This window comes from Elephas maximus, chromosome 16 (genome assembly GCF_024166365.1).
Source record: "Elephas maximus indicus isolate mEleMax1 chromosome 16, mEleMax1 primary haplotype, whole genome shotgun sequence".
In the NCBI taxonomy this organism is placed as follows: domain Eukaryota; kingdom Metazoa; phylum Chordata; class Mammalia; order Proboscidea; family Elephantidae; genus Elephas; species Elephas maximus.
In genome coordinates, this window is record NC_064834.1 from 88,050,882 (window position 1) to 88,076,973 (window position 26,092).

Sequence of the window (26,092 nt, forward strand, 5' to 3'; positions counted from 1 at the left end):
TCCTTCAAAGGCAATGAGGACATGCGGTCATTGGCCGACATTCTTTCTTTCATCCACACAGCGGTCTAGATGAGGGGAAAGAGGCCAGGTAGGCCAGCTGAAGGCTGAGTGCGGGGCCTAAGGCTTCTTTCCCAATCACCATGGAGACGGCCACCGGAAGGCTGGCCGGAACTTCTCACGGGGACGGGTCACAAACACTGAGCCAATAGGAGAGGTCCAGCCTAACCGGCCAGTTCCGCAGAGCCCTCCATTTCACCCACGGACACACAACGGCCCCTTCTGTTTTGGGCCACAAATTCGAGGCCACCCGGGGAATCACTTCACACTAGGCAGCCCCTCATGTGGACACGTTCGACACACTCGGCCAGCAGGCAGCTACCTCTTTTCCACTTACGCTACCATATCAGTAGGCAAGGCGCCCTTCCTCAGCATCTATGGCCCCTCTCTGGATGTGTTCATTCAGAGAAATCTCTTCCTTCTACCCCTGAGACACATCACAAGTATGAGGGGCCTGAGAGAGAGCCTAGACATGAAGCGGGGGAGGCTTCTGGCTGTACTGCTTCCCCGTGGGGAGAGAATAGCAGGTAGTCTCTCTGGAAGGTCTCAGCTTCTGTTGCTTGACATGGGCGATACAGTAGGGGCGGACCCTGGCCAGGTGGAGCTTGTGGGCAGACGCAACCTCTCCGGCGACGAATAATTCCGCTGCTGCTTTCTATGCTGAAGACCTCCCCCCGCCGGGTGGGATGGGTAGAGAACATTGACCCACACCTGCCAGGGGCCTTTCCCGGGACTAAAGATCCCAACATGGTCTCAACGTCGTCACCCTCTCAGCACACACCTTTCCTGCACACATAATGCTGCCTTTCTCCGTCAGGGCCTTATCCTACCAGGAAAAAAAGCAAGCCGCTCAAAAAGGCCGATGCCAGGGAAATCGAGGAAACACCGCCATTTTCCAAATGTTTGCTGTCTACATGTCCCCGCCTCCGGGGCAAGGCCGCGTATGCGGCCAGGCTCCGAAGGCAAGGCCGACATCTTGGCAGTCAGGGCCCCAGCAGTCCAATGGTTTATGGACGTGGGGACACGGATGACCTGTTTGCCGCATACAGGAGGGATCCTTGGGCCCTTCACTGCCTCGCCATTCAGCTCCACGACGTCCACTACTGGCCCTGGCCTTTGCTTTGGCTGGTGCCCCAATGAACGTGTGCTCCGCAGCCATCTTTCTCCACCCATCACTATCATTCTGCCACCAGGGGATATGTGAGTGTGGGAGTCACCATTTGTCACTGGCAGCAGTGTCACAAATCACCAGACTTCCAGGTACCAGCTGACCTAGGCTGCCTTCTGCCCCAGGCAAGATCCCGATTCCTATATCCCAGATGCTGACTGACACCTGGGCACTGGGGAACATTCATTTTGATCAACACAGAGGTCTGAGTGAGGGTCAGCGGGCCCGGTAGCTGAAGTCAAGGCCAGGTGGGCGGGGCTGAGGCTTCTCGGCCATCACCATGGAGACAGTAGTCCCCCCACCGGAAGAGTGGGCGGGCCTTATGATGGGCCTGGTGACAAGACTCAGCCAATGGCAGAGATCTGGCCCGCCAGGCAGATGACACAGGGCCCTCCACTGTGACCCATGACACCTAGTGGCCACAGGATTTGAGCACACCCTGAGAAAGCCTACGCAGGCACAAGGGAGCCCCTGGTGCGGACTGCTTCAGGCCATTGGCAGAGCAGGCCAGGTACCTCTTTCCCACTTTCCTGAGGATAGCAGTACGCAAGGCATCCCCACTCAGCATCTCTTGCCTCTCTCTGGATGTGTTCCTTCTCTGAAATCTCTTCCTTCTCCCCCTTGTCACTTGACACCTTGGAGTGCCTGACAGAGGGCCTAGAGATGAAAGAGCAAAGGGGGAAGGCCTCTGGCTCTCCTGCTTGCCCATGGGTAGAGAAGATCTGCTAGTCTATCTGGAAGGTCTAGAGAGTAGCCATTGACTGGGGACCTGCATCACGGGCTGATCCTGGCCAGGTCAAGCTTGCTGACGTGTGGCAGCCTCTCCGGAGACTACTAATTCCGCTCATAACATTCTATGCAAATACCCGGCTGAGTGCCACGGGCAGAAAACATTGACACATACCTGCCAGAGGCCTATCCTGGGTCTGAAGAGTCCACCCTGGTCTCCAGCGACTCATCATCTCAGCACACACTTTGCCTGCACACATGGAATCCGCCTCTCTCCACGAATGCCTTCTCCGGCTAGGAAACACACGATGTCACTCAGCCAAAGGAGAGCACAGGCAAAGTCAACCGAAGCCCCCATCTTCAAGAGTTTGCCCTCTGCTGGGCCACAGCCTCCGCTGGCACAGTGCATGTGTGGCACTTCTCCGAGGATAAGGCCGAAATCCGGGCATCCAGGGCCCCAGCAGTCCAGGGTCTGCGCGTGGCGGCATATGGATCACCTCTTTGCCACGTACAGGAGGGAGGCCTGGGCCCTAGACTGGCTCTGCTAGAGCTCCACGACCTCAGCTATTTTCCCCCACCTTTGGTCCGTGCCCTCGTGACTGTGTGATCCCTAGTGACACTTCTTCTCCGACCACTCTGAATCCGCCACCTGCGGATACTTGAGCATGAAGATGAACATCTGTCACTGCCTGCAGTGTCACAGGTCACTAGGTGTCTAGGCTCAGGCTGACGATGGCTGTCTTCTGCCCAGGCAAGGAGCCTAATCCTTCAAAGGCAATGAGGACATGCGGTCATTGGCCGACATTCTTTCTTTCATCCACACAGCGGTCTAGATGAGGGGAAAGAGGCCAGGTAGGCCAGCTGAAGGCTGAGTGCGGGGCCTAAGGCTTCTTTCCCAATCACCATGGAGACGGCCACCGGAAGGCTGGCCGGAACTTCTCACGGGGACGGGTCACAAACACTGAGCCAATAGGAGAGGTCCAGCCTAACCGGCCAGTTCCGCAGAGCCCTCCATTTCACCCACGGACACACAACGGCCCCTTCTGCTTTGGGCCACAAATTCGAGGCCACCCGGGGAATCACTTCACACTAGGCAGCCCCTCATGTGGACACGTTCGACACACTCGGCCAGCAGGCAGCTACCTCTTTTCCACTTACGCTACCATATCAGTAGGCAAGGCGCCCTTCCTCAGCATCTATGGCCCCTCTCTGGATGTGTTCATTCAGAGAAATCTCTTCCTTCTACCCCTGAGACACATCACAAGTATGAGGGGCCTGAGAGAGAGCCTAGACATGAAGCGGGGGAGGCTTCTGGCTGTACTGCTTCCCCGTGGGGAGAGAATAGCAGGTAGTCTCTCTGGAAGGTCTCAGCTTCTGTTGCTTGACATGGGCGATACAGTAGGGGCGGACCCTGGCCAGGTGGAGCTTGTGGGCAGACGCAACCTCTCCGGCGACGAATAATTCCGCTGCTGCTTTCTATGCTGAAGACCTCCCCCCGCCGGGTGGGATGGGTAGAGAACATTGACCCACACCTGCCAGGGGCCTTTCCCGGGACTGAAGATCCCAACATGGTCTCAACGTCGTCACCCTCTCAGCACACACCTTTCCTGCACACATAATGCTGCCTTTCTCCGTCAGGGCCTTATCCTACCAGGAAAAAAAGCAAGCCGCTCAAAAAGGCCGATGCCAGGGAAATCGAGGAAACACCGCCATTTTCCAAATGTTTGCTGTCTACATGTCCCCGCCTCCGGGGCAAGGCCGCGTATGCGGCCAGGCTCCGAAGGCAAGGCCGACATCTTGGCAGTCAGGGCCCCAGCAGTCCAATGGTTTATGGACGTGGGGACACGGATGACCTGTTTGCCGCATACAGGAGGGATCCTTGGGCCCTTCACTGCCTCGCCATTCAGCTCCACGACGTCCACTACTGGCCCTGGCCTTTGCTTTGGCTGGTGCCCCAATGAACGTGTGCTCCGCAGCCATCTTTCTCCACCCATCACTATCATTCTGCCACCAGGGGATATGTGAGTGTGGGAGTCACCATTTGTCACTGGCCGCAGTGTCACAAATCACCAGACTTCCAGGTACCAGCTGACCTAGGCTGCCTTCTGCCCCAGGCAAGATCCCGATTCCTATATCCCAGATGCTGACTGACACCTGGGCACTGGGGAACATTCATTTTGATCAACACAGAGGTCTGAGTGAGGGTCAGCGGGCCCGGTAGCTGAAGTCAAGGCCAGGTGGGCGGGGCTGAGGCTTCTCGGCCATCACCATGGAGACAGTCCCCCCACCGGAAGAGTGGGCGGGCCTTATGATGGGCCTGGTGACAAGACTCAGCCAATGGCAGAGATCTGGCCCGCCAGGCAGATGACACAGGGCCCTCCACTGTGACCCATGACACCTAGTAGCCACAGGATTTGAGCACACCCTGGGAAAGCCTACGCAGGCACAAGGGAGCCCCTGGTGCGGACTGCTTCAGGCCATTGGCAGAGCAGGCCAGGTACCTCTTTCCCACTTTCCTGAGGATAGCAGTACGCAAGGCATCCCCACTCAGCATCTCTTGCCTCTCTCTGGATGTGTTCCTTCTCTGAAATCTCTTCCTTCTCCCCCTTGTCATTTGACACCTTGGAGTGCCTGACAGAGGGCCTAGAGATGAAAGAGCAAAGGGGGAAGGCCTCTGGCTCTCCTGCTTGCCCATGGGTAGAGAAGATCTGCTAGTCTATCTGGAAGGTCTAGAGAGTAGCCATTGACTGGGGACCTGCATCACGGGCTGATCCTGGCCAGGTGAAGCTTGCTGACGTGTGGCAGCCTCTCCGGAGACTACTAATTCCGCTCATAACATTGTATGCAAATACCCGGCTGAGTGCCACGGGCAGAAAACATTGACACATACCTGCCAGAGGCCTATCCTGGGTCTGAAGAGTCCACCCTGGTCTCCAGCGACTCATCATCTCAGCACACACTTTGCCTGCACACATGGAATCCGCCTCTCTCCACGAATGCCTTCTCCGGCTAGGAAACACACGATGTCACTCAGCCAAAGGAGAGCACAGGCAAAGTCAACCGAAGCCCCCATCTTCAAGAGTTTGCCCTCTGCTGGGCCACAGCCTCCGCTGGCACAGTGCATGTGTGGCACTTCTCCGAGGATAAGGCCGAAATCCGGGCATCCAGGGCCCCAGCAGTCCAGGGTCTGCGCGTGGCGGCATATGGATCACCTCTTTGCCACGTACAGGAGGGAGGCCTGGGCCCTAGACTGGCTCTGCTAGAGCTCCACGACCTCAGCTATTTTCCCCCACCTTTGGTCCGTGCCCTCGTGACTGTGTGATCCCTAGTGACACTTCTTCTCCGACCACTCTGAATCCGCCACCTGCGGATACTTGAGCATGAAGATGAACATCTGTCACTGCCTGCAGTGTCACAGGTCACTAGGTGTCTAGGCTCAGGCTGACGATGGCTGTCTTCTGCCCAGGCAAGGAGCCTAATCCTTCAAAGGCAATGAGGACATGCGGTCATTGGCCGACATTCTTTCTTTCATCCACACAGCGGTCTAGATGAGGGGAAAGAGGCCAGGTAGGCCAGCTGAAGGCTGAGTGCGGGGCCTAAGGCTTCTTTCCCAATCACCATGGAGACGGCCACCGGAAGGCTGGCCGGAACTTCTCACGGGGACGGGTCACAAACACTGAGCCAATAGGAGAGGTCCAGCCTAACCGGCCAGTTCCGCAGAGCCCTCCATTTCACCCACGGACACACAACGGCCCCTTCTGTTTTGGGCCACAAATTCGAGGCCACCCGGGGAATCACTTCACACTAGGCAGCCCCTCATGTGGACACGTTCGACACACTCGGCCAGCAGGCAGCTACCTCTTTTCCACTTACGCTACCATATCAGTAGGCAAGGCGCCCTTCCTCAGCATCTATGGCCCCTCTCTGGATGTGTTCATTCAGAGAAATCTCTTCCTTCTACCCCTGAGACACATCACAAGTATGAGGGGCCTGAGAGAGAGCCTAGACATGAAGCGGGGGAGGCTTCTGGCTGTACTGCTTCCCCGTGGGGAGAGAATAGCAGGTAGTCTCTCTGGAAGGTCTCAGCTTCTGTTGCTTGACATGGGCGATACAGTAGGGGCGGACCCTGGCCAGGTGGAGCTTGTGGGCAGACGCAACCTCTCCGGCGACGAATAATTCCGCTGCTGCTTTCTATGCTGAAGACCTCCCCCCGCCGGGTGGGATGGGTAGAGAACATTGACCCACACCTGCCAGGGGCCTTTCCTGGGACTGAAGATCCCAACATGGTCTCAACGTCGTCACCCTCTCAGCACACACCTTTCCTGCACACATAATGCTGCCTTTCTCCGTCAGGGCCTTATCCTACCAGGAAAAAAAGCAAGCCGCTCAAAAAGGCCGATGCCAGGGAAATCGAGGAAACACCGCCATTTTCCAAATCTTTGCTGTCTACATGTCCCCGCCTCCGGGGCAAGGCCGCGTATGCGGCCAGGCTCCGAAGGCAAGGCCGATATCTTGGCAGTCAGGGCCCCAGCAGTCCAATGGTTTATGGACGTGGGGACACGGATGACCTGTTTGCCGCATACAGGAGGGATCCTTGGGCCCTTCACTGCCTCGCCATTCAGCTCCACGACGTCCACTACTGGCCCTGGCCTTTGCTTTGGCTGGTGCCCCATTGAACGTGTGCTCCGCAGCCATCTTTCTCCACCCATCACTATCATTCTGCCACCAGGGGATATGTGAGTGTGGGAGTCACCATCTGTCACTGGCCGCAGTGTCACAAATCACCAGACTTCCAGGTACCAGCTGACCTAGGCTGCCTTCTGCCCCAGGCAAGATCCCGATTCCTATATCCCAGATGCTGACTGACACCTGGGCACTGGGGAACATTCATTTTGATCAACACAGAGGTCTGAGTGAGGGTCAGCGGGCCCGGTAGCTGAAGTCAAGGCCAGGTGGGCGGGGCTGAGGCTTCTCGGCCATCACCATGGAGACAGTCCCCCCACCGGAAGAGTGGGCGGGCCTTATGATGGGCCTGGTGACAAGACTCAGCCAATGGCAGAGATCTGGCCCGCCAGGCAGATGACACAGGGCCCTCCACTGTGACCCATGACACCTAGTGGCCACAGGATTTGAGCACACCCTGGGAAAGCCTACGCAGGCACAAGGGAGCCCCTGGTGCGGACTGCTTCAGGCCATTGGCAGAGCAGGCCAGGTACCTCTTTCCCACTTTCCTGAGGATAGCAGTACGCAAGGCATCCCCACTCAGCATCTCTTGCCTCTCTCTGGATGTGTTCCTTCTCTGAAATCTCTTCCTTCTCCCCCTTGTCATTTGACACCTTGGAGTGCCTGACAGAGGGCCTAGAGATGAAAGAGCAAAGGGGGAAGGCCTCTGGCTCTCCTGCTTGCCCATGGGTAGAGAAGATCTGCTAGTCTATCTGGAAGGTCTAGAGAGTAGCCATTGACTGGGGACCTGCATCACGGGCTGATCCTGGCCAGGTGAAGCTTGCTGACGTGTGGCAGCCTCTCCGGAGACTACTAATTCCGCTCATAACATTGTATGCAAATACCCGGCTGAGTGCCACGGGCAGAAAACATTGACACATACCTGCCAGAGGCCTATCCTGGGTCTGAAGAGTCCACCCTGGTCTCCAGCGACTCATCATCTCAGCACACACTTTGCCTGCACACATGGAATCCGCCTCTCTCCACGAATGCCTTCTCCGGCTAGGAAACACACGATGTCACTCAGCCAAAGGAGAGCACAGGCAAAGTCAACCGAAGCCCCCATCTTCAAGAGTTTGCCCTCTGCTGGGCCACAGCCTCCGCTGGCACAGTGCATGTGTGGCACTTCTCCGAGGATAAGGCCGAAATCCGGGCATCCAGGGCCCCAGCAGTCCAGGGTCTGCGCGTGGCGGCATATGGATCACCTCTTTGCCACGTACAGGAGGGAGGCCTGGGCCCTAGACTGGCTCTGCTAGAGCTCCACGACCTCAGCTATTTTCCCCCACCTTTGGTCCGTGCCCTCGTGACTGTGTGATCCCTAGTGACACTTCTTCTCCGACCACTCTGAATCCGCCACCTGCGGATACTTGAGCATGAAGATGAACATCTGTCACTGCCTGCAGTGTCACAGGTCACTAGGTGTCTAGGCTCAGGCTGACGATGGCTGTCTTCTGCCCAGGCAAGGAGCCTAATCCTTCAAAGGCAATGAGGACATGCGGTCATTGGCCGACATTCTTTCTTTCATCCACACAGCGGTCTAGATGAGGGGAAAGAGGCCAGGTAGGCCAGCTGAAGGCTGAGTGCGGGGCCTAAGGCTTCTTTCCCAATCACCATGGAGACGGCCACCGGAAGGCTGGCCGGAACTTCTCACGGGGACGGGTCACAAACACTGAGCCAATAGGAGAGGTCCAGCCTAACCGGCCAGTTCCGCAGAGCCCTCCATTTCACCCACGGACACACAACGGCCCCTTCTGTTTTGGGCCACAAATTCGAGGCCACCCGGGGAATCACTTCACACTAGGCAGCCCCTCATGTGGACACGTTCGACACACTCGGCCAGCAGGCAGCTACCTCTTTTCCACTTACGCTACCATATCAGTAGGCAAGGCGCCCTTCCTCAGCATCTATGGCCCCTCTCTGGATGTGTTCATTCAGAGAAATCTCTTCCTTCTACCCCTGAGACACATCACAAGTATGAGGGGCCTGAGAGAGAGCCTAGACATGAAGCGGGGGAGGCTTCTGGCTGTACTGCTTCCCCGTGGGGAGAGAATAGCAGGTAGTCTCTCTGGAAGGTCTCAGCTTCTGTTGCTTGACATGGGCGATACAGTAGGGGCGGACCCTGGCCAGGTGGAGCTTGTGGGCAGACGCAACCTCTCCGGCGACGAATAATTCCGCTGCTGCTTTCTATGCTGAAGACCTCCCCCCGCCGGGTGGGATGGGTAGAGAACATTGACCCACACCTGCCAGGGGCCTTTCCCGGGACTAAAGATCCCAACATGGTCTCAACGTCGTCACCCTCTCAGCACACACCTTTCCTGCACACATAATGCTGCCTTTCTCCGTCAGGGCCTTATCCTACCAGGAAAAAAAGCAAGCCGCTCAAAAAGGCCGATGCCAGGGAAATCGAGGAAACACCGCCATTTTCCAAATGTTTGCTGTCTACATGTCCCCGCCTCCGGGGCAAGGCCGCGTATGCGGCCAGGCTCCGAAGGCAAGGCCGACATCTTGGCAGTCAGGGCCCCAGCAGTCCAATGGTTTATGGACGTGGGGACACGGATGACCTGTTTGCCGCATACAGGAGGGATCCTTGGGCCCTTCACTGCCTCGCCATTCAGCTCCACGACGTCCACTACTGGCCCTGGCCTTTGCTTTGGCTGGTGCCCCAATGAACGTGTGCTCCGCAGCCATCTTTCTCCACCCATCACTATCATTCTGCCACCAGGGGATATGTGAGTGTGGGAGTCACCATTTGTCACTGGCAGCAGTGTCACAAATCACCAGACTTCCAGGTACCAGCTGACCTAGGCTGCCTTCTGCCCCAGGCAAGATCCCGATTCCTATATCCCAGATGCTGACTGACACCTGGGCACTGGGGAACATTCATTTTGATCAACACAGAGGTCTGAGTGAGGGTCAGCGGGCCCGGTAGCTGAAGTCAAGGCCAGGTGGGCGGGGCTGAGGCTTCTCGGCCATCACCATGGAGACAGTAGTCCCCCCACCGGAAGAGTGGGCGGGCCTTATGATGGGCCTGGTGACAAGACTCAGCCAATGGCAGAGATCTGGCCCGCCAGGCAGATGACACAGGGCCCTCCACTGTGACCCATGACACCTAGTGGCCACAGGATTTGAGCACACCCTGAGAAAGCCTACGCAGGCACAAGGGAGCCCCTGGTGCGGACTGCTTCAGGCCATTGGCAGAGCAGGCCAGGTACCTCTTTCCCACTTTCCTGAGGATAGCAGTACGCAAGGCATCCCCACTCAGCATCTCTTGCCTCTCTCTGGATGTGTTCCTTCTCTGAAATCTCTTCCTTCTCCCCCTTGTCACTTGACACCTTGGAGTGCCTGACAGAGGGCCTAGAGATGAAAGAGCAAAGGGGGAAGGCCTCTGGCTCTCCTGCTTGCCCATGGGTAGAGAAGATCTGCTAGTCTATCTGGAAGGTCTAGAGAGTAGCCATTGACTGGGGACCTGCATCACGGGCTGATCCTGGCCAGGTCAAGCTTGCTGACGTGTGGCAGCCTCTCCGGAGACTACTAATTCCGCTCATAACATTCTATGCAAATACCCGGCTGAGTGCCACGGGCAGAAAACATTGACACATACCTGCCAGAGGCCTATCCTGGGTCTGAAGAGTCCACCCTGGTCTCCAGCGACTCATCATCTCAGCACACACTTTGCCTGCACACATGGAATCCGCCTCTCTCCACGAATGCCTTCTCCGGCTAGGAAACACACGATGTCACTCAGCCAAAGGAGAGCACAGGCAAAGTCAACCGAAGCCCCCATCTTCAAGAGTTTGCCCTCTGCTGGGCCACAGCCTCCGCTGGCACAGTGCATGTGTGGCACTTCTCCGAGGATAAGGCCGAAATCCGGGCATCCAGGGCCCCAGCAGTCCAGGGTCTGCGCGTGGCGGCATATGGATCACCTCTTTGCCACGTACAGGAGGGAGGCCTGGGCCCTAGACTGGCTCTGCTAGAGCTCCACGACCTCAGCTATTTTCCCCCACCTTTGGTCCGTGCCCTCGTGACTGTGTGATCCCTAGTGACACTTCTTCTCCGACCACTCTGAATCCGCCACCTGCGGATACTTGAGCATGAAGATGAACATCTGTCACTGCCTGCAGTGTCACAGGTCACTAGGTGTCTAGGCTCAGGCTGACGATGGCTGTCTTCTGCCCAGGCAAGGAGCCTAATCCTTCAAAGGCAATGAGGACATGCGGTCATTGGCCGACATTCTTTCTTTCATCCACACAGCGGTCTAGATGAGGGGAAAGAGGCCAGGTAGGCCAGCTGAAGGCTGAGTGCGGGGCCTAAGGCTTCTTTCCCAATCACCATGGAGACGGCCACCGGAAGGCTGGCCGGAACTTCTCACGGGGACGGGTCACAAACACTGAGCCAATAGGAGAGGTCCAGCCTAACCGGCCAGTTCCGCAGAGCCCTCCATTTCACCCACGGACACACAACGGCCCCTTCTGCTTTGGGCCACAAATTCGAGGCCACCCGGGGAATCACTTCACACTAGGCAGCCCCTCATGTGGACACGTTCGACACACTCGGCCAGCAGGCAGCTACCTCTTTTCCACTTACGCTACCATATCAGTAGGCAAGGCGCCCTTCCTCAGCATCTATGGCCCCTCTCTGGATGTGTTCATTCAGAGAAATCTCTTCCTTCTACCCCTGAGACACATCACAAGTATGAGGGGCCTGAGAGAGAGAGCCTAGACATGAAGCGGGGGAGGCTTCTGGCTGTACTGCTTCCCCGTGGGGAGAGAATAGCAGGTAGTCTCTCTGGAAGGTCTCAGCTTCTGTTGCTTGACATGGGCGATACAGTAGGGGCGGACCCTGGCCAGGTGGAGCTTGTGGGCAGACGCAACCTCTCCGGCGACGAATAATTCCGCTGCTGCTTTCTATGCTGAAGACCTCCCCCCGCCGGGTGGGATGGGTAGAGAACATTGACCCACACCTGCCAGGGGCCTTTCCCGGGACTGAAGATCCCAACATGGTCTCAACGTCGTCACCCTCTCAGCACACACCTTTCCTGCACACATAATGCTGCCTTTCTCCGTCAGGGCCTTATCCTACCAGGAAAAAAAGCAAGCCGCTCAAAAAGGCCGATGCCAGGGAAATCGAGGAAACACCGCCATTTTCCAAATGTTTGCTGTCTACATGTCCCCGCCTCCGGGGCAAGGCCGCGTATGCGGCCAGGCTCCGAAGGCAAGGCCGACATCTTGGCAGTCAGGGCCCCAGCAGTCCAATGGTTTATGGACGTGGGGACACGGATGACCTGTTTGCCGCATACAGGAGGGATCCTTGGGCCCTTCACTGCCTCGCCATTCAGCTCCACGACGTCCACTACTGGCCCTGGCCTTTGCTTTGGCTGGTGCCCCAATGAACGTGTGCTCCGCAGCCATCTTTCTCCACCCATCACTATCATTCTGCCACCAGGGGATATGTGAGTGTGGGAGTCACCATTTGTCACTGGCCGCAGTGTCACAAATCACCAGACTTCCAGGTACCAGCTGACCTAGGCTGCCTTCTGCCCCAGGCAAGATCCCGATTCCTATATCCCAGATGCTGACTGACACCTGGGCACTGGGGAACATTCATTTTGATCAACACAGAGGTCTGAGTGAGGGTCAGCGGGCCCGGTAGCTGAAGTCAAGGCCAGGTGGGCGGGGCTGAGGCTTCTCGGCCATCACCATGGAGACAGTAGTCCCCCCACCGGAAGAGTGGGCGGGCCTTATGATGGGCCTGGTGACAAGACTCAGCCAATGGCAGAGATCTGGCCCGCCAGGCAGATGACACAGGGCCCTCCACTGTGACCCATGACACCTAGTGGCCACAGGATTTGAGCACACCCTGGGAAAGCCTACGCAGGCACAAGGGAGCCCCTGGTGCGGACTGCTTCAGGCCATTGGCAGAGCAGGCCAGGTACCTCTTTCCCACTTTCCTGAGGATAGCAGTACGCAAGGCATCCCCACTCAGCATCTCTTGCCTCTCTCTGGATGTGTTCCTTCTCTGAAATCTCTTCCTTCTCCCCCTTGTCACTTGACACCTTGGAGTGCCTGACAGAGGGCCTAGAGATGAAAGAGCAAAGGGGGAAGGCCTCTGGCTCTCCTGCTTGCCCATGGGTAGAGAAGATCTGCTAGTCTATCTGGAAGGTCTAGAGAGTAGCCATTGACTGGGGACCTGCATCACGGGCTGATCCTGGCCAGGTCAAGCTTGCTGACGTGTGGCAGCCTCTCCGGAGACTACTAATTCCGCTCATAACATTCTATGCAAATACCCGGCTGAGTGCCACGGGCAGAAAACATTGACACATACCTGCCAGAGGCCTATCCTGGGTCTGAAGAGTCCACCCTGGTCTCCAGCGACTCATCATCTCAGCACACACTTTGCCTGCACACATGGAATCCGCCTCTCTCCACGAATGCCTTCTCCGGCTAGGAAACACACGATGTCACTCAGCCAAAGGAGAGCACAGGCAAAGTCAACCGAAGCCCCCATCTTCAAGAGTTTGCCCTCTGCTGGGCCACAGCCTCCGCTGGCACAGTGCATGTGTGGCACTTCTCCGAGGATAAGGCCGAAATCCGGGCATCCAGGGCCCCAGCAGTCCAGGGTCTGCGCGTGGCGGCATATGGATCACCTCTTTGCCACGTACAGGAGGGAGGCCTGGGCCCTGGACTGGCTCTGCTAGAGCTCCACGACCTCAGCTATTTTCCCCCACCTTTGGTCCGTGCCCTCGTGACTGTGTGATCCCTAGTGACACTTCTTCTCCGACCACTCTGAATCCGCCACCTGCGGATACTTGAGCATGAAGATGAACATCTGTCACTGCCTGCAGTGTCACAGGTCACTAGGTGTCTAGGCTCAGGCTGACGATGGCTGTCTTCTGCCCAGGCAAGGAGCCTAATCCTTCAAAGGCAATGAGGACATGCGGTCATTGGCCGACATTCTTTCTTTCATCCACACAGCGGTCTAGATGAGGGGAAAGAGGCCAGGTAGGCCAGCTGAAGGCTGAGTGCGGGGCCTAAGGCTTCTTTCCCAATCACCATGGAGACGGCCACCGGAAGGCTGGCCGGAACTTCTCACGGGGACGGGTCACAAACACTGAGCCAATAGGAGAGGTCCAGCCTAACCGGCCAGTTCCGCAGAGCCCTCCATTTCACCCACGGACACACAACGGCCCCTTCTGTTTTGGGCCACAAATTCGAGGCCACCCGGGGAATCACTTCACACTAGGCAGCCCCTCATGTGGACACGTTCGACACACTCGGCCAGCAGGCAGCTACCTCTTTTCCACTTACGCTACCATATCAGTAGGCAAGGCGCCCTTCCTCAGCATCTATGGCCCCTCTCTGGATGTGTTCATTCAGAGAAATCTCTTCCTTCTACCCCTGAGACACATCACAAGTATGAGGGGCCTGAGAGAGAGCCTAGACATGAAGCGGGGGAGGCTTCTGGCTGTACTGCTTCCCCGTGGGGAGAGAATAGCAGGTAGTCTCTCTGGAAGGTCTCAGCTTCTGTTGCTTGACATGGGCGATACAGTAGGGGCGGACCCTGGCCAGGTGGAGCTTGTGGGCAGACGCAACCTCTCCGGCGACGAATAATTCCGCTGCTGCTTTCTATGCTGAAGACCTCCCCCCGCCGGGTGGGATGGGTAGAGAACATTGACCCACACCTGCCAGGGGCCTTTCCTGGGACTGAAGATCCCAACATGGTCTCAACGTCGTCACCCTCTCAGCACACACCTTTCCTGCACACATAATGCTGCCTTTCTCCGTCAGGGCCTTATCCTACCAGGAAAAAAAGCAAGCCGCTCAAAAAGGCCGATGCCAGGGAAATCGAGGAAACACCGCCATTTTCCAAATGTTTGCTGTCTACATGTCCCCGCCTCCGGGGCAAGGCCGCGTATGCGGCCAGGCTCCGAAGGCAAGGCCGACATCTTGGCAGTCAGGGCCCCAGCAGTCCAATGGTTTATGGACGTGGGGACACGGATGACCTGTTTGCCGCATACAGGAGGGATCCTTGGGCCCTTCACTGCCTCGCCATTCAGCTCCACGACGTCCACTACTGGCCCTGGCCTTTGCTTTGGCTGGTGCCCCAATGAACGTGTGCTCCGCAGCCATCTTTCTCCACCCATCACTATCATTCTGCCACCAGGGGATATGTGAGTGTGGGAGTCACCATTTGTCACTGGCAGCAGTGTCACAAATCACCAGACTTCCAGGTACCAGCTGACCTAGGCTGCCTTCTGCCCCAGGCAAGATCCCGATTCCTATATCCCAGATGCTGACTGACACCTGGGCACTGGGGAACATTCATTTTGATCAACACAGAGGTCTGAGTGAGGGTCAGCGGGCCCGGTAGCTGAAGTCAAGGCCAGGTGGGCGGGGCTGAGGCTTCTCGGCCATCACCATGGAGACAGTAGTCCCCCCACCGGAAGAGTGGGTGGGCCTTATGATGGGCCTGGTGACAAGACTCAGCCAATGGCAGAGATCTGGCCCGCCAGGCAGATGACACAGGGCCCTCCACTGTGACCCATGACACCTAGTGGCCACAGGATTTGAGCACACCCTGGGAAAGCCTACGCAGGCACAAGGGAGCCCCTGGTGCGGACTGCTTCAGGCCATTGGCAGAGCAGGCCAGGTACCTCTTTCCCACTTTCCTGAGGATAGCAGTACGCAAGGCATCCCCACTCAGCATCTCTTGCCTCTCTCTGGATGTGTTCCTTCTCTGAAATCTCTTCCTTCTCCCCCTTGTCACTTGACACCTTGGAGTGCCTGACAGAGGGCCTAGAGATGAAAGAGCAAAGGGGGAAGGCCTCTGGCTCTCCTGCTTGCCCATGGGTAGAGAAGATCTGCTAGTCTATCTGGAAGGTCTAGAGAGTAGCCATTGACTGGGGACCTGCATCACGGGCTGATCCTGGCCAGGTGAAGCTTGCTGACGTGTGGCAGCCTCTCCGGAGACTACTAATTCCGCTCATAACATTCTATGCAAATACCCGGCTGAGTGCCACGGGCAGAAAACATTGACACATACCTGCCAGAGGCCTATCCTGGGTCTGAAGAGTCCACCCTGGTCTCCAGCGACTCATCATCTCAGCACACACTTTGCCTGCACACATGGAATCCGCCTCTCTCCACGAATGCCTTCTCCGGCTAGGAAACACACGATGTCACTCAGCCAAAGGAGAGCACAGGCAAAGTCAACCGAAGCCCCCATCTTCAAGAGTTTGCCCTCTGCTGGGCCACAGCCTCCGCTGGCACAGTGCATGTGTGGCACTTCTCCGAGGATAAGGCCGAAATCCGGGCATCCAGGGCCCCAGCAGTCCAGGGTCTGCGCGTGGCGGCATATGGATCACCTCTTTGCCACGTACAGGAGGGAGGCCTGGGCCCTAGACTGGCTCTGCTAGAGCTCCACGACCTCAGCTATTTTCCCCCACCTTTGGTCCGTGCCCTCGTGACTGTGTGATCCCTAGTGACACTTCTTCTCCGACCACTCTGAATCCGCCACCTGCGGATACTTGAGCATGAAGATGAACATCTGTCACTGCCTGCAGTGTCACAGGTCACTAGGTGTCTAGGCTCAGGCTGACGATGGCTGTCTTCTGCCCAGGCAAGGAGCCTAATCCTTCAAAGGCAATGAGGACATGCGGTCATTGGCCGACATTCTTTCTTTCATCCACACAGCGGTCTAGATGAGGGGAAAGAGGCCAGGTAGGCCAGCTGAAGGCTGAGTGCGGGGCCTAAGGCTTCTTTCCCAATCACCATGGAGACGGCCACCGGAAGGCTGGCCGGAACTTCTCACGGGGACGGGTCACAAACACTGAGCCAATAGGAGAGGTCCAGCCTAACCGGCCAGTTCCGCAGAGCCCTCCATTTCACCCACGGACACACAACGGCCCCTTCTGTTTTGGGCCACAAATTCGAGGCCACCCGGGGAATCACTTCACACTAGGCAGCCCCTCATGTGGACACGTTCGACACACTCGGCCAGCAGGCAGCTACCTCTTTTCCACTTACGCTACCATATCAGTAGGCAAGGCGCCCTTCCTCAGCATCTATGGCCCCTCTCTGGATGTGTTCATTCAGAGAAATCTCTTCCTTCTACCCCTGAGACACATCACAAGTATGAGGGGCCTGAGAGAGAGCCTAGACATGAAGCGGGGGAGGCTTCTGGCTGTACTGCTTCCCCGTGGGGAGAGAATAGCAGGTAGTCTCTCTGGAAGGTCTCAGCTTCTGTTGCTTGACATGGGCGATACAGTAGGGGCGGACCCTGGCCAGGTGGAGCTTGTGGGCAGACGCAACCTCTCCGGCGACGAATAATTCCGCTGCTGCTTTCTATGCTGAAGACCTCCCCCCGCCGGGTGGGATGGGTAGAGAACATTGACCCACACCTGCCAGGGGCCTTTCCCGGGACTGAAGATCCCAACATGGTCTCAACGTCGTCACCCTCTCAGCACACACCTTTCCTGCACACATAATGCTGCCTTTCTCCGTCAGGGCCTTATCCTACCAGGAAAAAAAGCAAGCCGCTCAAAAAGGCCGATGCCAGGGAAATCGAGGAAACACCGCCATTTTCCAAATGTTTGCTGTCTACATGTCCCCGCCTCCGGGGCAAGGCCGCGTATGCGGCCAGGCTCCGAAGGCAAGGCCGACATCTTGGCAGTCAGGGCCCCAGCAGTCCAATGGTTTATGGACGTGGGGACACGGATGACCTGTTTGCCGCATACAGGAGGGATCCTTGGGCCCTTCACTGCCTCGCCATTCAGCTCCACGACGTCCACTACTGGCCCTGGCCTTTGCTTTGGCTGGTGCCCCAATGAACGTGTGCTCCGCAGCCATCTTTCTCCACCCATCACTATCATTCTGCCACCAGGGGATATGTGAGTGTGGGAGTCACCATTTGTCACTGGCCGCAGTGTCACAAATCACCAGACTTCCAGGTACCAGCTGACCTAGGCTGCCTTCTGCCCCAGGCAAGATCCCGATTCCTATATCCCAGATGCTGACTGACACCTGGGCACTGGGGAACATTCATTTTGATCAACACAGAGGTCTGAGTGAGGGTCAGCGGGCCCGGTAGCTGAAGTCAAGGCCAGGTGGGCGGGGCTGAGGCTTCTCGGCCATCACCATGGAGACAGTAGTCCCCCCACCGGAAGAGTGGGCGGGCCTTATGATGGGCCTGGTGACAAGACTCAGCCAATGGCAGAGATCTGGCCCGCCAGGCAGATGACACAGGGCCCTCCACTGTGACCCATGACACCTAGTGGCCACAGGATTTGAACACACCCTGGGAAAGCCTACGCAGGCACAAGGGAGCCCCTGGTGCGGACTGCTTCAGGCCATTGGCAGAGCAGGCCAGGTACCTCTTTCCCACTTTCCTGAGGATAGCAGTACGCAAGGCATCCCCACTCAGCATCTCTTGCCTCTCTCTGGATGTGTTCCTTCTCTGAAATCTCTTCCTTCTCCCCCTTGTCACTTGACACCTTGGAGTGCCTGACAGAGGGCCTAGAGATGAAAGAGCAAAGGGGGAAGGCCTCTGGCTCTCCTGCTTGCCCATGGGTAGAGAAGATCTGCTAGTCTATCTGGAAGGTCTAGAGAGTAGCCATTGACTGGGGACCTGCATCACGGGCTGATCCTGGCCAGGTCAAGCTTGCTGACGTGTGGCAGCCTCTCCGGAGACTACTAATTCCGCTCATAACATTGTATGCAAATACCCGGCTGAGTGCCACGGGCAGAAAACATTGACACATACCTGCCAGAGGCCTATCCTGGGTCTGAAGAGTCCACCCTGGTCTCCAGCGACTCATCATCTCAGCACACACTTTGCCTGCACACATGGAATCCGCCTCTCTCCACGAATGCCTTCTCCGGCTAGGAAACACACGATGTCACTCAGCCAAAGGAGAGCACAGGCAAAGTCAACCGAAGCCCCCATCTTCAAGAGTTTGCCCTCTGCTGGGCCACAGCCTCCGCTGGCACAGTGCATGTGTGGCACTTCTCCGAGGATAAGGCCGAAATCCGGGCATCCAGGGCCCCAGCAGTCCAGGGTCTGCGCGTGGCGGCATATGGATCACCTCTTTGCCACGTACAGGAGGGAGGCCTGGGCCCTAGACTGGCTCTGCTAGAGCTCCACGACCTCAGCTATTTTCCCCCACCTTTGGTCCGTGCCCTCGTGACTGTGTGATCCCTAGTGACACTTCTTCTCCGACCACTCTGAATCCGCCACCTGCGGATACTTGAGCATGAAGATGAACATCTGTCACTGCCTGCAGTGTCACAGGTCACTAGGTGTCTGGGCTCAGGCTGACGATGGCTGTCTTCGGCCCAGGCAAGGAGCCTAATCCTTCAAAGGCAATGAGGACATGCGGTCATTGGCCGACATTCTTTCTTTCATCCACACAGCGGTCTAGATGAGGGGAAAGAGGCCAGGTAGGCCAGCTGAAGGCTGAGTGCGGGGCCTAAGGCTTCTTTCCCAATCACCATGGAGACGGCCACCGGAAGGCTGGCCGGAACTTCTCACGGGGACGGGTCACAAACACTGAGCCAATAGGAGAGGTCCAGCCTAACCGGCCAGTTCCGCAGAGCCCTCCATTTCACCCACGGACACACAACGGCCCCTTCTGTTTTGGGCCACAAATTCGAGGCCACCCGGGGAATCACTTCACACTAGGCAGCCCCTCATGTGGACACGTTCGACACACTCGGCCAGCAGGCAGCTACCTCTTTTCCACTTACGCTACCATATCAGTAGGCAAGGCGCCCTTCCTCAGCATCTATGGCCCCTCTCTGGATGTGTTCATTCAGAGAAATCTCTTCCTTCTACCCCTGAGACACATCACAAGTATGAGGGGCCTGAGAGAGAGCCTAGACATGAAGCGGGGGAGGCTTCTGGCTGTACTGCTTCCCCGTGGGGAGAGAATAGCAGGTAGTCTCTCTGGAAGGTCTCAGCTTCTGTTGCTTGACATGGGCGATACAGTAGGGGCGGACCCTGGCCAGGTGGAGCTTGTGGGCAGACGCAACCTCTCCGGCGACGAATAATTCCGCTGCTGCTTTCTATGCTGAAGACCTCCCCCCGCCGGGTGGGATGGGTAGAGAACATTGACCCACACCTGCCAGGGGCCTTTCCCGGGACTGAAGATCCCAACATGGTCTCAACGTCGTCACCCTCTCAGCACACACCTTTCCTGCACACATAATGCTGCCTTTCTCCGTCAGGGCCTTATCCTACCAGGAAAAAAAGCAAGCCGCTCAAAAAGGCCGATGCCAGGGAAATCGAGGAAACACCGCCATTTTCCAAATGTTTGCTGTCTACATGTCCCCGCCTCCGGGGCAAGGCCGCGTATGCGGCCAGGCTCCGAAGGCAAGGCCGACATCTTGGCAGTCAGGGCCCCAGCAGTCCAATGGTTTATGGACGTGGGGACACGGATGACCTGTTTGCCGCATACAGGAGGGATCCTTGGGCCCTTCACTGCCTCGCCATTCAGCTCCACGACGTCCACTACTGGCCCTGGCCTTTGCTTTGGCTGGTGCCCCAATGAACGTGTGCTCCGCAGCCATCTTTCTCCACCCATCACTATCATTCTGCCACCAGGGGATATGTGAGTGTGGGAGTCACCATTTGTCACTGGCAGCAGTGTCACAAATCACCAGACTTCCAGGTACCAGCTGACCTAGGCTGCCTTCTGCCCCAGGCAAGATCCCGATTCCTATATCCCAGATGCTGACTGACACCTGGGCACTGGGGAACATTCATTTTGATCAACACAGAGGTCTGAGTGAGGGTCAGCGGGCCCGGTAGCTGAAGTCAAGGCCAGGTGGGCGGGGCTGAGGCTTCTCGGCCATCACCATGGAGACAGTAGTCCCCCCACCGGAAGAGCGGGCGGGCCTTATGATGGGCCTGGTGACAAGACTCAGCCAATGGCAGAGATCTGGCCCGCCAGGCAGATGACACAGGGCCCTCCACTGTGACCCATGACACCTAGTGGCCACAGGATTTGAGCACACCCTGGGAAAGCCTACGCAGGCACAAGGGAGCCCCTGGTGCGGACTGCTTCAGGCCATTGGCAGAGCAGGCCAGGTACCTCTTTCCCACTTTCCTGAGGATAGCAGTACGCAAGGCATCCCCACTCAGCATCTCTTGCCTCTCTCTGGATGTGTTCCTTCTCTGAAATCTCTTCCTTCTCCCCCTTGTCACTTGACACCTTGGAGTGCCTGACAGAGGGCCTAGAGATCAAAGAGCAAAGGGGGAAGGCCTCTGGCTCTCCTGCTTGCCCATGGGTAGAGAAGATCTGCTAGTCTATCTGGAAGGTCTAGAGAGTAGCCATTGACTGGGGACCTGCATCACGGGCTGATCCTGGCCAGGTCAAGCTTGCTGACGTGTGGCAGCCTCTCCGGAGACTACTAATTCCGCTCATAACATTCTATGCAAATACCCGGCTGAGTGCCACGGGCAGAAAACATTGACACATACCTGCCAGAGGCCTATCCTGGGTCTGAAGAGTCCACCCTGGTCTCCAGCGACTCATCATCTCAGCACACACTTTGCCTGCACACATGGAATCCGCCTCTCTCCACGAATGCCTTCTCCGGCTAGGAAACACACGATGTCACTCAGCCAAAGGAGAGCACAGGCAAAGTCAACCGAAGCCCCCATCTTCAAGAGTTTGCCCTCTGCTGGGCCACAGCCTCCGCTGGCACAGTGCATGTGTGGCACTTCTCCGAGGATAAGGCCGAAATCCGGGCATCCAGGGCCCCAGCAGTCCAGGGTCTGCGCGTGGCCGCATATGGATCACCTCTTTGCCACGTACAGGAGGGAGGCCTGGGCCCTAGACTGGCTCTGCTAGAGCTCCACGACCTCAGCTATTTTCCCCCACCTTTGGTCCGTGCCCTCGTGACTGTGTGATCCCTAGTGACACTTCTTCTCCGACCACTCTGAATCCGCCACCTGCGGATACTTGAGCATGAAGATGAACATCTGTCACTGCCTGCAGTGTCACAGGTCACTAGGTGTCTAGGCTCAGGCTGACGATGGCTGTCTTCTGCCCAGGCAAGGAGCCTAATCCTTCAAAGGCAATGAGGACATGCGGTCATTGGCCGACAATCTTTCTTTCATCCACACAGCGGTCTAGATGAGGGGAAAGAGGCCAGGTAGGCCAGCTGAAGGCTGAGTGCGGGGCCTAAGGCTTCTTTCCCAATCACCATGGAGACGGCCACCGGAAGGCTGGCCGGAACTTCTCACGGGGACGGGTCACAAACACTGAGCCAATAGGAGAGGTCCAGCCTAACCGGCCAGTTCCGCAGAGCCCTCCATTTCACCCACGGACACACAACGGCCCCTTCTGTTTTGGGCCACAAATTCGAGGCCACCCGGGGAATCACTTCACACTAGGCAGCCCCTCATGTGGACACGTTCGACACACTCGGCCAGCAGGCAGCTACCTCTTTTCCACTTACGCTACCATATCAGTAGGCAAGGCGCCCTTCCTCAGCATCTATGGCCCCTCTCTGGATGTGTTCATTCAGGGAAATCTCTTCCTTCTACCCCTGAGACACATCACAAGTATGAGGGGCCTGAGAGAGAGCCTAGACATGAAGCGGGGGAGGCTTCTGGCTGTACTGCTTCCCCGTGGGGAGAGAATAGCAGGTAGTCTCTCTGGAAGGTCTTAGCTTCTGTTGCTTGACATGGGCGATACAGTAGGGGCGGACCCTGGCCAGGTGGAGCTTGTGGGCAGACGCAACCTCTCCGGCGACGAATAATTCCGCTGCTGCTTTCTATGCTGAAGACCTCCCCCCGCCGGGTGGGATGGGTAGAGAACATTGACCCACACCTGCCAGGGGCCTTTCCTGGGACTGAAGATCCCAACATGGTCTCAACGTCGTCACCCTCTCAGCACACACCTTTCCTGCACACATAATGCTGCCTTTCTCCGTCAGGGCCTTATCCTACCAGGAAAAAAAGCAAGCCGCTCAAAAAGGCCGATGCCAGGGAAATCGAGGAAACACCGCCATTTTCCAAATGTTTGCTGTCTACATGTCCCCGCCTCCGGGGCAAGGCCGCGTATGTGGCCAGGCTCCGAAGGCAAGGCCGACATCTTGGCAGTCAGGGCCCCAGCAGTCCAATGGTTTATGGACGTGGGGACACGGATGACCTGTTTGCCGCATACAGGAGGGATCCTTGGGCCCTTCACTGCCTCGCCATTCAGCTCCACGACGTCCACTACTGGCCCTGGCCTTTGCTTTGGCTGGTGCCCCAATGAACGTGTGCTCCGCAGCCATCTTTCTCCACCCATCACTATCATTCTGCCACCAGGGGATATGTGAGTGTGGGAGTCACCATTTGTCACTGGCCGCAGTGTCACAAATCACCAGACTTCCAGGTACCAGCTGACCTAGGCTGCCTTCTGCCCCAGGCAAGATCCCGATTCCTATATCCCAGATGCTGACTGACACCTGGGCACTGGGGAACATTCATTTTGATCAACACAGAGGTCTGAGTGAGGGTCAGCGGGCCCGGTAGCTGAAGTCAAGGCCAGGTGGGCGGGGCTGAGGCTTCTCGGCCATCACCATGGAGACAGTAGTCCCCCCACCGGAAGAGTGGGTGGGCCTTATGATGGGCCTGGTGACAAGACTCAGCCAATGGCAGAGATCTGGCCCGCCAGGCAGATGACACAGGGCCCTCCACTGTGACCCATGACACCTAGTGGCCACAGGATTTGAGCACACCCTGGGAAAGCCTACGCAGGCACAAGGGAGCCCCTGGTGCGGACTGCTTCAGGCCATTGGCAGAGCAGGCCAGGTACCTCTTTCCCACTTTCCTGAGGATAGCAGTACGCAAGGCATCCCCACTCAGCATCTCTTGCCTCTCTCTGGATGTGTTCCTTCTCTGAAATCTCTTCCTTCTCCCCCTTGTCACTTGACACCTTGGAGTGCCTGACAGAGGGCCTAGAGATCAAAGAGCAAAGGGGGAAGGCCTCTGGCTCTCCTGCTTGCCCATGGGTAGAGAAGATCTGCTAGTCTATCTGGAAGGTCTAGAGAGTAGCCATTGACTGGGGACCTGCATCACGGGCTGATCCTGGCCAGGTCAAGCTTGCTGACGTGTGGCAGCCTCTCCGGAGACTACTCATTCCGCTCATAACATTCTATGCAAATACCCGGCTGAGTGCCACGGGCAGAAAACATTGACACATACCTGCCAGAGGCCTATCCTGGGTCTGAAGAGTCCACCCTGGTCTCCAGCGACTCATCATCTCAGCACACACTTTGCCTGCACACATGGAATCCGCCTCTCTCCACGAATGCCTTCTCCGGCTAGGAAACACACGATGTCACTCAGCCAAAGGAGAGCACAGGCAAAGTCAACCGAAGCCCCCATCTTCAAGAGTTTGCCCTCTGCTGGGCCACAGCCTCCGCTGGCACAGTGCATGTGTGGCACTTCTCCGAGGATAAGGCCGAAATCCGGGCATCCAGGGCCCCAGCAGTCCAGGGTCTGCGCGTGGCGGCATATGGATCACCTCTTTGCCACGTACAGGAGGGAGGCCTGGGCCCTAGACTGGCTCTGCTAGAGCTCCACGACCTCAGCTATTTTCCCCCACCTTTGGTCCGTGCCCTCGTGACTGTGTGATCCCTAGTGACACTTCTTCTCCGACCACTCTGAATCCGCCACCTGCGGATACTTGAGCATGAAGATGAACATCTGTCACTGCCTGCAGTGTCACAGGTCACTAGGTGTCTGGGCTCAGGCTGACGATGGCTGTCTTCGGCCCAGGCAAGGAGCCTAATCCTTCAAAGGCAATGAGGACATGCGGTCATTGGCCGACATTCTTTCTTTCATCCACACAGCGGTCTAGATGAGGGGAAAGAGGCCAGGTAGGCCAGCTGAAGGCTGAGTGCGGGGCCTAAGGCTTCTTTCCCAATCACCATGGAGACGGCCACCGGAAGGCTGGCCGGAACTTCTCACGGGGACGGGTCACAAACACTGAGCCAATAGGAGAGGTCCAGCCTAACCGGCCAGTTCCGCAGAGCCCTCCATTTCACCCACGGACACACAACGGCCCCTTCTGTTTTGGGCCACAAATTCGAGGCCACCCGGGGAATCACTTCACACTAGGCAGCCCCTCATGTGGACACGTTCGACACACTCGGCCAGCAGGCAGCTACCTCTTTTCCACTTACGCTACCATATCAGTAGGCAAGGCGCCCTTCCTCAGCATCTATGGCCCCTCTCTGGATGTGTTCATTCAGAGAAATCTCTTCCTTCTACCCCTGAGACACATCACAAGTATGAGGGGCCTGAGAGAGAGCCTAGACATGAAGCGGGGGAGGCTTCTGGCTGTACTGCTTCCCCGTGGGGAGAGAATAGCAGGTAGTCTCTCTGGAAGGTCTCAGCTTCTGTTGCTTGACATGGGCGATACAGTAGGGGCGGACCCTGGCCAGGTGGAGCTTGTGGGCAGACGCAACCTCTCCGGCGACGAATAATTCCGCTGCTGCTTTCTATGCTGAAGACCTCCCCCCGCCGGGTGGGATGGGTAGAGAACATTGACCCACACCTGCCAGGGGCCTTTCCTGGGACTGAAGATCCCAACATGGTCTCAACGTCGTCACCCTCTCAGCACACACCTTTCCTGCACACATAATGCTGCCTTTCTCCGTCAGGGCCTTATCCTACCAGGAAAAAAAGCAAGCCGCTCAAAAAGGCCGATGCCAGGGAAATCGAGGAAACACCGCCATTTTCCAAATGTTTGCTGTCTACATGTCCCCGCCTCCGGGGCAAGGCCGCGTATGCGGCCAGGCTCCGAAGGCAAGGCCGACATCTTGGCAGTCAGGGCCCCAGCAGTCCAATGGTTTATGGACGTGGGGACACGGATGACCTGTTTGCCGCATACAGGAGGGATCCTTGGGCCCTTCACTGCCTCGCCATTCAGCTCCACGACGTCCACTACTGGCCCTGGCCTTTGCTTTGGCTGGTGCCCCAATGAACGTGTGCTCCGCAGCCATCTTTCTCCACCCATCACTATCATTCTGCCACCAGGGGATATGTGAGTGTGGGAGTCACCATTTGTCACTGGCAGCAGTGTCACAAATCACCAGACTTCCAGGTACCAGCTGACCTAGGCTGCCTTCTGCCCCAGGCAAGATCCCGATTCCTATATCCCAGATGCTGACTGACACCTGGGCACTGGGGAACATTCATTTTGATCAACACAGAGGTCTGAGTGAGGGTCAGCGGGCCCGGTAGCTGAAGTCAAGGCCAGGTGGGCGGGGCTGAGGCTTCTCGGCCATCACCATGGAGACAGTAGTCCCCCCACCGGAAGAGCGGGCGGGCCTTATGATGGGCCTGGTGACAAGACTCAGCCAATGGCAGAGATCTGGCCCGCCAGGCAGATGACACAGGGCCCTCCACTGTGACCCATGA